The sequence below is a fragment of the Protopterus annectens genome, chromosome 14.part0 (assembly GCF_019279795.1).
Source record: "Protopterus annectens isolate FY-2018-M chromosome 14.part0, PAN1.0, whole genome shotgun sequence".
Lineage (NCBI taxonomy): Eukaryota > Metazoa > Chordata > Ceratodontiformes > Protopteridae > Protopterus > Protopterus annectens.
In genome coordinates, this window is record NC_056748.1 from 56,294,103 (window position 1) to 56,310,481 (window position 16,379).

Here is a 16,379-nt window from a genome sequence, read left to right on the forward strand (position 1 = left end):
ACACACACACACACACACACACACACACACACACACACACACACACACACACGTGCGTGCGTACATACACACACACACACACACACACACACACTCACACAGACACCCTTTGTCCCTCTTACCTTCATAGCTGTCCACGATCCAAGTAGATCCCATCCCTTCATTCATAGACCATTACATCCCATAGCTGGCACGTTCAGTAGATCCCATCCCTTACATCCCATAGCTGGCATCCCCGCGAGATCTGGAACACATCCACCACACGCGCGAGATCCCCGACGAGACTCCAGCCTGCCGACGTTGCAGTCCGGGTCCGAACTGTTCCCAGCGACACTCTATGCAGTTTAAAACTGCATAGACTTCTGGGAGCTCCATTCTTCGTGTTTCCCAGTCCGGACTGCTGCTGAGACAGTCTGCGCATGCGTGAAAGTCCACGATTTTTTAATTTTTTTTTTTATCTTTTCTTTTTCTTTTTATTTCTTTACTTTTTTATTTCTTTATTTTACAGTTGAGGGGGCTGCAGTCCGGCAGTCCAATAGCACTGGCCGCCCCTGGTTAAAAGGAGATAAAAGCAATAAAATCAATGTCTTATTGCTAACAGACTGAATCAATCCCTCACCCCAGTATGAAAAAGTTAAAGGTAGGCACATTATAGAATGAAAGTGTGTACTTGTGTTGTCAATGGATGCCACTTGCTTTCCCTCACTATGTATTAGATTTTTTTCAGGATACAGCTGACACCTTTTTTAACTCATGGCTGAAGAATGATTTCAGCCAGTCAAAAGTGATGGGATATTTCGTTATCCATGGTGTAATTTTCAGTAGATGTTAAGAAAACAAAAAGAAGTGTGAGGTCCACTGCCTGCTTATCTGTTTTCATGTTCTTCTAGTTTATTCTAATTCCTCTACTGGCTGGAACATTCCATTAACTTTAGAATCACACAGTATCTTCAGTCATTAAAAATGGTACCAGAATGGTTCATCATTTTTGCATTTTCTTCTTCTTGCGCTTGCACGATATACTCTGCCAGAAATGGAAGCATATTCATGAAAACAAGATGGATACAGCTGGAGGCTGTCTGTAATTATACTCAGCAAGATGCCAGAATCACATGCTGGCAGAAACTACTGACCTCATTCAGTCCTTGTATGAAAACATTAATCATTCTTGTATTTTTCAAAGCCAATCTGTGCAGCACAGCGCAGCACCAGTCAATAGTTATTGGTCAATAATCCTATTCCTTCATCACAATACAGCTGCAACAACACAGACTGCTGTCTACACCATCAGATGTTAGCATGTCAGTGTAGCAGTTCGAGTATAACCACTCAGCAGTCTCAGCATACCCAAATGACAGCTCTCTTGCACCATTTGTGGCCTGTACTAATAAAAATGCATCCAAAAATGTCTGATATTTAGAGAGCAGTGCTGATTGGTCATTTTTAAGTAACTGCAAGGAATCCTTTGTGAAGTGTGCATTTCAATCCACAGTACTCAGGGATCCATCTTTTAGGGGGGGAAATAATTATTGACCTTATCTTGTGAGACCTGGTAAATTATATGTTGTTTCTAAGTAAAACTGTTTATAGAAAGCTAATCACTTACTATAGTAGTGTGTGCTGATGATGCCATAAGAAGGCAGAAACTTGCATGAACACAGAAAGAGGGGTTTGGCTTTATTGGCCTGAAATTGTCCATAGACTTAAAAGTAAAAGAAAAAGTCATGGACATTCAGTTTTGCCATTTAGCTTAAACACCTGATATCCTTAAAGGTAATTTACATATATCCCATGTTGCCTCTGATACATCAGATTTAAGGTATCACACAATGGAAAGTCTAGCTTGGCTAGATTTTTCTTTTTGGGGTTTTTAACCAATTGGTTTTCCTGTGTGACCTTATTACTCATTGTTTTACTATAGTAGTTTGGTTCTCCCTCTCTAGCCTCTTCGTCCTGCTGTCAGACAAGGTCAGGGTTATGTCTCTTCAAATCACAATACTTATGCCAGCTCAGGTCATGAAAGTGGCATCACTCACTGCCATGACAATTGAGTGCCATTCCAACTTTGTACAGGGGATCTCACAAGAGTACCCCAACAGATTGTCCCCATTTTGTATGTATAATAGGTGAAGGAAAATTTTAGGCTTATTGTTGTACCATGTTGGAGCCTTACAACACATGGATCCTACAGAATTCATGGTTACTTTCCAGGTCAAGTCCAGGATTGTAAATGACAGCTGAAGTGTAATGCCACATCACAGACACCATCTAACATGCATCAGTGGGCAGGACAGAAGTTGATACCCACATATGCCAGCAAAATGCGCATGGTCAGTAGCATGCCCCACTGTGACAGCTATATGGTCATGGCCTAAAGGTGTTCAATCTCTGCTTCTTTTACATGCCTGAGGACACCCTCAACAGACAGCTGGGTATTACGATGTTCATGGACATGTTCACAGTGCGAGTTTGTATTAATGTCATCTGGGAGGGAGGGTGGCCTAATGGTTAAGGTGTTTGCCTTACAAACATAAGGTGCAGGGTTTGAATCTCACAAGGGATAATTGGCTAGGCGTATAATGCCTTGCAAGGGCAGTTAGCCTAGTATTCATCTATGAACCTATGAACCTGACTACAAAGCCATGCACACCTTAGTTGAGGAGAGCATAAACCACAAGGTAGACAGGGCCTCACAGCATGTAGTGGAGCTGATAACATGATGCATAATCAATATAATACAGGGACCATCATGCTATATTGGCTTATTTGAATAATGACCAAGTTACAAGCTCCTAAACAGCATTATGAGCAGGGAAATGTGCATATTAAGAGGGAATACACTAAAGCAACAAATGCATTACTGAAACCGTAGCATATCACACTACACAGAATTATAGGAACTCTACAGCAGACAGGAATGCTGGCAATGCATATGATATTGCGCAGACAAATGCAGAGAGGCACAGTAGCTCCTAATAACACTCAGAGGTAACATTAACAGGACAATAATTCCAGGAAAAGCTCTTCTCCTGTGCTTGGCAGGCTGCCCAATTACTGGTAACACTGATGACATTGAAGCTTGTCATGTGACATTAACATAATTTCTGTTTGACCATCAACAGTATTTATGTCACCAATCATGTCTTGACAGGCATGCTGACCAAAGATCTGGTCATATCTTTCATGACTTTTCATCCACTGACCTTTCAGACAGAGGAATTGTAGCAGGATTTCATTTTCCGTAGAGAAGAAATTGCAGTTCCTCTGCCTCCCACACGGTGTCACTCCTATCTGCCTGTGAAAAATGTTAATGTTATACTTACCATAGCCCTACACACCTACAAACATGGGGGGGGGGGGTATTTGAAGGTGTGTTAGTGTAGTTACTCACATGTGAATGGGGCATTTCTGGAAGAATGCACTGTGTACATGGTCAGGGTGTACTAAGCACATGGTCTAGGTGTCAACAAGGACCCTGGACAATGATGTGGCGCATGCACATACTGTTATCTGCATTGGTGCTGGTGTACATAGGTTTGTATGATATTATATTGCCCCAACATGTCCACAGATGTATCTGCATTCGGCTAAGTGTATAGGTCTAGTTACCCCAAACCATCCACTCAAGGAAGTAGCACACAAATTTGAAACAGCAAAGTCCTGACATAGAATACCCTGCTATAGGGTTTCACAGCTGAGGATCCTAAATTTTACAAATGGAATAGTGAGAGCATACCCTCAAGTGAGAATGCAATGATCCCAAAAGAAAAACAGGTATGTGCATGGAGGAATGGTTTGGATACATACAGTAAGGTACACACACAGAACACATCAACAGTGGGCTTTGAACCCTCCCCCAACAAATTCAGTAATGCCCCAAATAATCTGACAGCAAATGTGGTGCATATGACTTTGTAGGGTGTGTTGTGTAGGGACATTGAGTGCTTCATAGCTGTTACATAAAGGTTAACAGTGCTTAACTCTGCTTTTCACTGTGCTAGCTGTCCCTACACCCCCCCACCACCACCACCACCACCAAAATCTCATTTGCACACTTAGGACACTCACAGCAGCTTGCACAAAATTCTTACTCTAATGGCAGACAGCATGAGTTCGATATCCTACTGAGCAATTTACAAATCATGTTCCCAGTCCAACACAACGTACCACAAGAGAGTAGTGTATCGACTTCTGTTGTGATTTACATACTGTACAAGACCTCAGACAGCTACCGTATTATTAGATATTAGGTTTAACAGTCAGTCTTTGGCTAACAGATATGCACGGACTGTAGCAACACACAGAACAGTTATAATGGTGAAAGTTAGTCTGTAACCCTCTTAACCACACCTATTGCCACAGCATTATTCTATTTATATGTTTCACTCTCAAAATATAGATAATTTGACAATATCAGATGCATAAACTCCATGATTAATTTAATTGCCTTGCTAGAAAGAAAACAACAATACATTACTGCTTCATGTAACAATTCCGTTCCTTTTCCTTGTAGATTAAATGTAAAAGGATCCACTATATCCACAATTAGGAAACTAATGTTTTCATTGCAGGTCTCCCGTTTACGTTTCCAAAAAACTTCCCCAGAGTCTTTGAGTAAATGTGTTGTTTCCTAAAAAAAAAGTCACTTTCTATAATCTGCTATAAAGATTGCTAATGGGTATGTTTCTGATCCATGAGCAGCTGTGATTGGCCTGAAAGGTGTGCACATCCATTTTTGCAAACCTTGTTATGTTAACTTGGGAAAGAAAACACATCTCCTCAAAATTAATCTATTTTCATAAATTATATCTCAGTGATTTAGATGCTATTTTTATTAGCTGGGATGGGAGTGATTTTCAGTTGGTAGAGTTTCTTGGTTATTTAAATAACTGTACACAATTCCTGACATTCACTCAACATTGTAGAGATGAAATTAACTATTTGGATTCCATCATCAGCAAACCAACTGACAGATTTGCTTCAACAGTAAACAGGAAGCCTACATTTACAAATATATAGCTGCACTACAGCAGTTCTCACCATTTCACTTATAAAAAAATACCGAAAGGAAAATTTATAATAGCTAGAATGGCTCCCAGCAAAGCGTTATTTGCAAATGAAAAACACTAAGTTGGAAGACATGTTTTTGGATAGGGATACCCTAAAGTAATGGTACAAGAAATTAGTGAAGCAGTTAGCACAGAATTGTTAAAGAGATGCAAACCACTTTTAGGTGTTGGGATGGAAAAAGAAGGGACCGGCACATTGGACACAAGGGTATCTGCTAAAGTTTATGACAATGATAATACAGATAATACTTGTGAAAGAACATCAGTGCTACAATGCCCTAAGGGGTCTGATGTTATAAAGGATGTTAGGAAAAAATGGACCATTTTTGTTTCAAAAAAAACTCATAATGATGAGCTTTTTAACATTGTAGGGGAGCAGCTGCATTTTGTGCATAAAACTGACAACAATTTGAAAAATGTGTTTGAAAGGGGTAAGAAAAATATCACTAATAATAAGAAAGCCACCGCAAAAATGTGGTAGTTGTAATAAGTGCTAATTCATTTTAGTAGGATAAACCCTGATTGTTGGAAATTCTTTATGGAATAAATTGGTTCTAAAAGATGAGAATTGTAACACTGCATGTGTGGTATATATTAAGTGCTCTTCCTGCCTATCCTTTTATGTTGGTAAAACGGAAAGACTGTTAAGAAAACGATAATACAGGCACTATTATAATATTTGAAAATGAAATTCCAACAATGCTCTCTATAGATGGTTCTCAGAAATTTGAGTTTGGCATCTTGGAAAAAAAAACAAAACCTAACCGGAGGAGGATGGGAAGCCTCAAATGAGTATAAAGTACTAATCTGGCATCTTAAATGAAATGCTGGTATGTCACTAGCGTTAAATAAATATATTTCAATAAACTCTGTACTCAAGCTTAGAGTGGCTAGGTTATTAAGGATCTTTCCATCACTATTAAAACTATTTAATTCAGTAGTATTTTAAAAAGGGTTTTATAATGTGTGGGATCACTACAAATATATTTAATATAGTGTGAATGTTAAGACATTTATATTTAAACATGTACCATTATTAACTAATGTATGTTGTATCTGTATGCACACATTATGTATATATGTTTAGAATAAATATAACATAGTTGAATGCAACATAAGACTTGATAAGTTTTAAAAGTATTTTATGTGAAGTTTTTTTATCTAAGGGTGTGATAATATATATTCTTTAGTTTGTAAGGAAGTGCTGGTTTTCCATAAGAGATCACATGCTCAACAGAAGGTTTTCATGCACATAATTAGTTAACTTGTGCATGAAACTCATCTTCCCCTTGTTTCAGCTACATATTCTACTTATTTTACTGCCTGCACTTTAACAAAGTCATTTTTGTGTTTAAATTACCTGTTTAACTGTTGTAGGCTACACACTCAAGTGTGATATCCATTTCTGTGCATTTAAAGTGTTTTTTTATTGTATCTACTTTATTTTCTGAAAAAAAAAAAAAAAACAAAAAAAAACTTGTTTCCTGCCTTTCTAAGCTAGTATAGTCCAGTTTTCAGGTTAGTGCTGAATTCAGGGCTGTGTTACAAGTTTATGTGTTTGCCCATACCTTACTTGGATAGAAGGAAGTTTCTCTGTTCACCTGTGAGAGAGGGGAGCTTTGAGCAGCCTATCTGTCCCTGGAGGAGTTGTTACAACCCAGAAATTAGTAGTTTATTGGCCATTTGGGGCTAATTTCTATCTCTTCCATTCCCCTGCTATAAAACCCGCATTTGCAAGTTTTTTATGCTTGTATACAGCTCAGCAAGCTCCTGCCTGGTGCCCTGCAGAGTTCTACAGCAGCAGAGAGAAAAAAGAGAGACTTTGGAGTGATTAAGTATCATTTTCTGTATTTTCTTGCTGCCTTTAGATAATTCCACCTAAAACACTGATTTTTTAGAGTTTCTGTGATTTAAAAAGCTTGTTTCAGCTACATATTGCACTTATTTTACTGCCTGCACTTTAACAACATCATTTTTGTGTTTAAATTACCTGTTTAACTATTGTAGGCTACACACTCAAGTGTGATAGCCATTTCTGTGCATTTAAAGTGTTTTTTGATTGTATCTGCTTTAATTTCTAAAAAAAATACTTGTTTTCCCACCTTTCTAAGCTAGTATAGTCCAGTTTTCAGGTTAGTGCTGAATTCAGGGCTGTGTTACAAGTTTCTGTGTTTGCCCATACCTTACTTGGATGGACGGAAGTTTCTCTGTTCACCTATGAGAGAGAGGGGAGCTTTGAGCAGCCTATATATCCCTGGAGGAGTAGTTTCAGCCCAGAAATTATTGGCCATTTTGGGCTAATTTCTATATCTTTCATTTCCCTGCTATAAAACCCACATTAGCACAGTTTTGCACACTGGGCAGTGCTGGTTAGCTAGGGTATAACTATTCATGCCTTCACAAAGTCTACTCTTCAATTTTTCCCTTGGAACTAGGCAAACTTTCAACTTAAGCACTCAAACCATTCAATTCTCAGCCTGACACTTGCTCAAAACTCATGGCAAGCATTAATAAACCTTAGCACTAGACCTCCCCCTCCCATACTGCAGAGAAGGACAAGGCTCTCTATTCGACCTTACCAGCTAATCAGTAAAACAGCTCACTGTACCTATCCAGGCATGTCCAAAGGGCAGTTTCAGGTGTACTCTCCGGTCCAACTGGTGAATCTGGGCATTTTGAGGCAATGTTACAACTGCCTCATGTACACAGACAACCCTCTCCTCCTACCACCAAACACGAATACATGTGAGAGATGCAATTATACAGCCAAACTGGAGGCTAAGCTCTCTCAACCCAAGACTGGACAAGACAGTCAAGAGGAGAAGGGAATTCCTTGCATCACACCACCAGTCTCACATAGACCTATGAAACCAGCACTGGCAAAAAAACACACATAAATACACAAAAACATACTCTGAGGCTCTAAATAAAAATCTGCAAAAGCAACAGAGACCTCCAAAGCAGACATCCAAGCAACATCCACCCCCAACACAAACCATGAAACACATACTTCACAAAACCAGTGTGCCACGCAATCACAGCCCTTAAGGCAAAATAACATACCCAACACACTAGTAATAGGTGACTCTATAGTCAGGCACACTGATGTCCCCACTAACTAGGCTGGACAAGGAGAAGGTTACTGTTAGCTGCCTGTCAGGTACCAGGATCCGCCACATAACACAAACACTCATGTCACTCCAGAACAAGTACAAATATGGCAATGTTATTATCCATGTTGGTGTGAATAACCTGAGCCATACCTCCCTGGACTACATGAAAAGAGACATGGAAGAGCTCTCTGATCATGTAGCCCAGGCCGGTATGACCCTGACCCTGAGTAGCATCCTGCCCTCACCAAGAATGATACCAAGGTAGAAAGAAAAAAATTATCAATTTCAACAATTGGCTAAGCTTTTGTTGTTATTCAAAGGGGATCCAGTGTCTGTCAACCTGGGATGACATGCTCGACAAGCCACGATGCTTCACTAGAAATGGCTTGCACCCATCACCCTTAGGCTTTTGAATACTGGCCAAGGCTCTTGCCACCCCCATAATGCTATTTTTAGGCAAGGCACAAAAGACAAACCCACCTCCATAAATAGTGCAAGTAACAAAAAACTGAGGGTAATGCGGCTCAAAGCCTAAACCTCAAAATGCACGCACTCGAGGCACTCCTCAGTATGGAGAAAATCGATATATGTGCAGTAACAGAAACTGGTTTAAGACTCCAAAGAGCACCCCAGCACTACCAGGCTGCAGCTCATACCATACATTTTGACCACAAAACCCGGACCGAAATACAAAAGGCGGGGGTGCATCCATATTCATCAAGGATACCCACACCTCCAGATTAGTGGCACAACACGATGCTTCAGAGATAATCCACGTGCAACTAACAATGGGCAGAACTGCAATTCAAATTATAGCTTGCTAGAGATCACCCACCATGTCACAAGACCCCCATTCCACATTTCTGGAAACACTGGGAAACATAAAGGTCCTACCAAGCACCCTGATATTGGGTGATTTCAATTACCCAAACATTAACTGGGAGAACTACTCAAGTACTAACTACCTTGCCTAACATTTCCTAGAATTTATAAACTCAAATGCCCTGGATCAACTGGTCAACACCCCCACCAGAGGTGACAACATATTGGACCTGATCATCACCAGTATGGGCGACCGGTGTTCCACACCAGAGGTCAACCTCTCACTGGTTAGATCTGACCATAAACTAATCAGTCTGGATATCCACATTCCGCCCCCACCTCCAGTCAAAGAAACCACCGTGAAAAACTTTTCAAAAGCAAACTTCACTTTACTTAAGACCGAGGTGGAAAGTTTCAAATCCCCCATGCTAAAGGATAATGCTGCCCAAGCTGCAAAATCCTTTACTAATGCACTCTATGGGCACCTACAAGAATGCATGGCTCATGCTATCCCAAGCAAAACCAAGACTCACTCCTCCAAGAAAAGGAAACCAGTCTGGTGGACCCCTGCCATAAACTATACAATTGAAGGAGGAAACTAGTACAGAAAAAGCAGATGCAGGGTGGTATCCAACGAGACGGAGCCCGAATAATGAAAAAATTCTTTACTCAACCCAATGATCAAAATGAAGTACAAATACACATAAAGTCACAGTTTAAAAATGATAAAAAAACAAGAGATCGGAGAGGCTAATCAACCAAAGACAGATGAGGTTGAATTATTACAGTCCTCGATCTGCACCACGGAAGGGGAGGGGGGGATGGAACAACTACCGGAGATAAGCAGCCCATCACATACTGAGACTGAGAATGTGATTCTTTCAATTGTGACTAATGATTTGGGTGACTTTAGTATTTATAATTACAGTGGTCTTACTGTCACTAGGGAATGGGCTGATTTTCTATACAAAGGTATGAATTTTGTGCCTACTAGCAAGGGCAACATAGTAGATGTTATGGTGCAGTGAAAAATATTTACAAGGAAATTAAATCTAGCTTTAGTTTTTCCTGATAGTAATTTTACTTGTGGCTCAAACCTTAGAAGACCAAGTACCTTTCAACCTCCCAATCACCCTTTGGTACAAATATTTGAGGTTCTATGTGAAAAAGACATTAGAACACGATTGGGTTATAGGCATAATGACTCACCCATAGACAATTTAAAAATAGAGGAGAAGGGTATTTTGAGTGAAATTTTACATCAGACTAATATGAGACTTATGAAACCGGACAAGGGTGGGGGTCTGGTTATTATGAATACTGATGATTACAATACTAGAATGTTTGACATACTATATAGTGAAGTGTACACTGAGACCTCACGAAATGAATTAAACAGCATATCGTAACATTGACTTAGAATTGGAGCAACTTTTACTGAATGGACAAATCACACTAGACACACACAACTACATTTTAACCAAACATCCCAGGATTCCCACCATATTTGGAATACTAAAAATTCACAAATCAATACACAGTCCACCTTTAAGACCCATTGTAGATGCTAAAGCATCCAAAACATTTAGTATAGCAAAATACATTGACAGTATGACTAAGGGGTCCTTGATAATCGGACTACTATAATTAAGGACTCATGGGACTTCCTTGGTAAAGTCAATCAGAATATGTATGACAGTAACCTCATCCTGGTGACTATTGACGTCTGTGACCTGTTTTCAGTTATACCACATGATATAGGTCTGGACTGGTTCTATGAGTTTCTATGCAGTAATCGTCATTGAATCATGACACCATCTTGACCATCCGTACTTGTATGGAGATGGTTTTGGAAAACAATTTCATTACATTTGAAGGACATTTATTTAAACAAAGGCTTGGAGTTGCCATGGGTGCATGTTGTGCACCAATCTTCGCCAACATTGTCTTAGCACATTGTGAAGATCAATACATTTTTAACTCCGAATTCAGGACTTCATGGATATTGTATGGGCGATACCTTGATGATATTGTCCTGTTTTGGAATCAATCAGAACAAGATTTGAATAGGTTATTTTCGTACATGAACAGTACCACCAGTTTTTTGAGATTTACTATGGTCAAGGATCTAGATTATATTCATTATTTGGACATCACCATAAAGAAAGATTATGTGAACAACTGTTTTATTTCCCAACTATATAGGAAACCAACCTATTCTAACAGATTATTACATTTTACTAGTGCACATCCTTTGCACCAGAAGAAGGCCCTGGTCAAGGGCCAATGTGTTAGATTGGCCAGGATGGTGTCTGACATTTATGACTTTACCATGGAATGTGACAATTTGTCCAATATGTTTCAGAGAAGAGGTTATCCAGAGCCTTTTCTATCAAACATCATTCAGGAAGTTATAAATAAGAGGACCAGTGGACACTTTAGAGCCCTACTGGGCAGTAGGGATGGCCACAACAATGTGAGGCACAATAATACTATTTTTACACATGCATTGACACTCACATATTCTGCAGATTTTGAAGAAATCAAATACATAATACATAAATATTGGAAGGTTTTTGATAATGATATTGGGGTCTTGGACAAGATTGGTAAGAGCCCCACTATAGTTTATAAAAAGAGTACATCAATAAAAGGACTACTTGAAAAAGGCAAACCTAATCTCACAAGAGGTGGCACGTATAAATGTGGTAGATGTCCCCAGTGCCCTTTCATGATGCATACAGACAAATTTAATCTTAAGAATTTTGGATCCATTACTAATAAAAAGAAAATGTTTTGCTATACTAAGGGGGTTGTTTATATTGTAGTATGTAAAAACTGCCAAGGTTATTATGTGGGGAAAACAAAAAATGCTTTTAGACTTAGACTCTACCAACATTTATATGACATCAAGCAGAAAAATATGAAGAATGCATTATTTAGGCATATTAATGACCAAAGTAATCACAGTTTTAGTTTTTTTATTCTTGAACAAGTTGATTTGGGACAAAGGGGCGGACCTGTTGAGGAATATTTGGAGTACATTGAGTTAAAGTGGCAGATCAGACTGAATACATACTCCCCTCCAGGTCTTAATGATAGAAATTCTATAGCACCACTTTTGAAACTTAAACAGTTATTTATGTTATGATTTATTTATATTGTCATTGGTATTTTTTGCCTTATAACATTCTTTACATGTGACACTATTGATTTAACATTTGGTTAGTTGACTTTTGTGTACTTGCAAACAGGGGAGTATTCACTACTACCTTACACTTCCTGTGATGTTTCTTAATTGAAAGGAAATGATGTGGGGTAATATTTTACTAATTGACTGGGTGTGTATTTAAGGAGTTATCAGTCAGCAATTCACTGTTCTGAAGAAGTCTGAGTATTGACGAAAGCGCTTAACTTGTTGTTTTATCATTTTTAAACTGTGACTTTATGTGTATTTGTACTTCATTTTGATCATTGGATTGAGTAAAGAATTTTTTCATTATTCGGGCTCCATCTCGTTGGATACCATGCTGCATCTGCTGTTCATTCTAGTACAGAAAAAGAGTAAAATCCCAAGAGGGGAAGACATCCCTGATCAGTATCAGCAAGAAACTACGATCTCTCATAAAATCATCCAAGGCTAGCTTCGAAAGAAAAATTGTCAAGGACTCCAAAGATAACCACAAGGCATTCTTTAGCTATGTCAAGAATCTAAGTGGCAATTCCCAGATCTGCTCTGAGTTAGTGCAGAATGACACAAAATACACTGAACCGACCAATATCACCAACATCCTGGCAGACAGGTTCATTGCAAACTTCACCCCCCCTCTCACCCCCAAAAGGGCTCATAACCATACCAGAAGAATGTAGTGCCCCTGAAATCACAGACACTCAGGTTAAAACAGTCCTCTCCAAAGCCAAAAACACAGCATCAATGGGACCAGACCATACCTCTCAACCTGGAAACATTAAAAATCTGGACAAGGCCCATGGAAAATAGGTACAAATCTGTACGCTAATTAACATAAAATCTACATACATAATTATGTAATCCCGCCCACTCCCATGGAATTGTAGGATACCAACTTTAACTTAAACTGAAGAACAGACAGCCAAAAATATGGCCCTAGAGGGCCCAGACCATGTAGTAAATGGTAACCATTTTTCTTTAATATGCAGTAATGTTGTTCACTGGGAAGGGAGAAGATGATGAACCTTAGGATTTTGTTTTTGGTGACTTGCAGTATGTGGGTTTTGTGGTAAAAGTAGGGCACTTAACGGTAGGCAATATTCTGTTAGCAAAAGAATGTTCTAGTTTGCTAAGACCTCCAAAAGTTATTCTCCATGGCCTACTGATCAGTGGCATAGCTAGAGTTTGTGCCACCTGGGGCTGTCTGAGTTTGCCACCCTTCACAAAATCATGGTCAAATGGGGGGCCCCCATACACAGCCCTCCCCCCTGCAGCCATTCCACTGTCTCATTACTTAACTATTTCTCCCCATTTTCCAGAAACACTGTGTAATGTGTATACTGCTTTACTACTACAATGATTTGGATTTAATTTAAAACTTTTATTTTACATTTTATAGCAGAAACACTAATAGGCATCTGATAAAGCAATACAGTCTCACAATGCACTGAAACCCACATTCAAAGAAAATGCATCTGGCCAGTGGTGGATAAAGATTACCTTTCAGCTGTTTTCAAATCATAGGCCCCTTGCACACAAAACATACATGTATTCTTTTGATACACCTTCCTGATTGCATTAAATTATATCCTTGTATAATACAGCACACTTGTTAGAGCAAGTACTGTTTTGAACATTTTTCCAATAAGCAATGAAACAAAATGCATGAACCAATAATGAGAAAACTGCCCAATTCAAAACATTTCTAGGATAAGTCTACTCAAACCTCTACAATCCACCAGTATCACTAAATATGCACATCTCTGCAGAAGTAAAAGTCATCTAAATAATTGCACATTAAAGAGATCTGTAACTAATGAAAAGGTTGCTTCTAGCAAACAACTTTATATTTCATTGTTTCATCTACAAATAAAGTACCATTGCCCTTGAGGAATAAATTGCCTATGTTGCATTAAAAATGTAAAGCTAGCAATATTACAATAGGGAATGGATGGCAAATTGATAGTGGGTTCACAGTTACTAGGTATCTCCACCAAACAGGAAATTTTCAAGACTGCAGCATCTACCCCCTTTAAAAGTAGAACACAGTACAATATCAGCAATCCATCTACATATTGTGGGAGTAGAACTCACACACTTCTGCAACAAAAGTAAGTATTCTACCTGTTACGCTACTAACACAAACAGACTTGCCATAAGCAGCACTAAACTTGTCTCCTCCTGAAGAACTAGGCAGCACAAGAAATCTGGAAAAATATTTTTTTTTTCGGGGGGGGGGGGTCAAAGGCCCAAAACCAAGGACATCGTTTAAACATTGCTTGTATAATGTGTTACTATGCATTTCCTGAAAGACAGGAAGACTGAAACTTAAATGGCTAAAATCATTTGAATTCAGTTCTCACTCATTTGCCAAAAAAACACAAATTTTATAAGAGGAAGAGACCAAAAGTATTAGACAAACATTCGACATTCTGTAAAACACGGACAGTTGAGAACTATGGTTAACCTAACTGGGGCATTTTATACAGACACACAGACAAACCCTTCTTCTCAAGCCAAATGCAAAGATTAACAGAAGTAAGTACCCTACACACACACCCTTCTTCTCAAGCCAAATGTAAAGATTAACAGAAGTACAAAAGCAACTTTGCTGCTGTTTCCTCCTTAACAGATGTTTGCTGCTGTGTTTTCTCCTTAATAGAATACCCTGTTGCTAACACACCACTTCTCTCATTAAAAGGCTGCTGCCATGTTTCCTCAAGTTTCTCAAACACACACAGCCCAAACCTGCTTCTCTCCTTAACAGAATTAAGTTCAAAAGCAAGAATACTGTGCTGCTGGCAAGTTTCACACACACACCTCTACTTAACAGATTTCAGCTCAAAAGCAAATTTATTAAAGCCCTAAGGTTATAATCTCATGTAGATATACACACACACACCTTACCTAAGGCAAAGTATTCGTCCCCAGTGCACACACACATGAGAGAGAGAGAGAGAGAGAGAGAGAGAATATTCAGGCATATGTATGTATTTAGAAGCACACAAACCCACGCACGTTCAAGCTTGCACAGCCCAGCATCATCTAAGGAAACAAACAAGGGCCAGCAAAACGGTTCCAAAGGCTTTATTGGAATAAAGTAGGTGCCGAAAGCACCATAATACTCTCACCACAACAGAAAAATATGTTGAAACATAACCTCAAACTAGTTTCGGTGGAACACCTTCTTCAGTGAGGACAAATAACAAAGACAAACTCCATTGGGCACACTCCATATTTATATATAATTCCATAGCCAATTAACAAATGGCTTCCACTTAACTGTATATAATTGATTTAAAGTGTGCAGAACCTTTATAAAATACAATGCACTCCCCATAGTATGATACTCTAATCAGATATTCAAAACACAATATAGTATTAATAACCATATAATCTAATCAAAATATAATGTGAAATACAAATATAAGATTGATTATAAATGATCATTTAGTCCAGGTGGGAATAGAGCTCCCAAATGTATGATCCAGTATTTTTCTTTGTTACTAAGAATACTTGGCCAACCCAACTGATTTAGTCTATTCCCCTGTATTTTATCAATGACTGTAAACATAAATTTGGCAGATGGATGTTTAATGGAATGTTGATATAAGGCATTACTGATTTTGTGATTCCGAATGTCACTTCTATGTTCACCTATTCTGATTCTGAGAGATCGTGAAGTTTTACCTACATAGAAAGCTTGGCAATGGCATGTAGCTAAATAAATCACCCAACTGGATGAACAATTGGCAAAGATACCAGTGTCAAATATCTTACTAGTATTAGCACTAGAAAATTGTTTGATTTTATTGACATTCCCACAAGAAGAACAATGGCCACAAGGGAACGTCCCCAAAAGTTCGTCCCCAGTGATAGTAAGTTGTCTATATGTAGCACCCCCACTATCCCGATGTTTATAGTGGGAAAATAACATGCCCAAAGTTTTCCCCCTCCTGTAGGAAATAGAACATTGTTCACTCAATATGTGATGAAGATGATCATTAGCCATAAGTATATTCCAATTATTATTTAACACATTTCTAATGAGTTGATGATTTTTCCCAAAAGTGGTAATAAATCTTATGGTATCATCCACAACACCATCCTTCTTTTTGTATCGTAAAAGATCCGATCTCTCATGTTGATCTGTCCACAACCTTGCTCCAGAAATGTCCCTATATA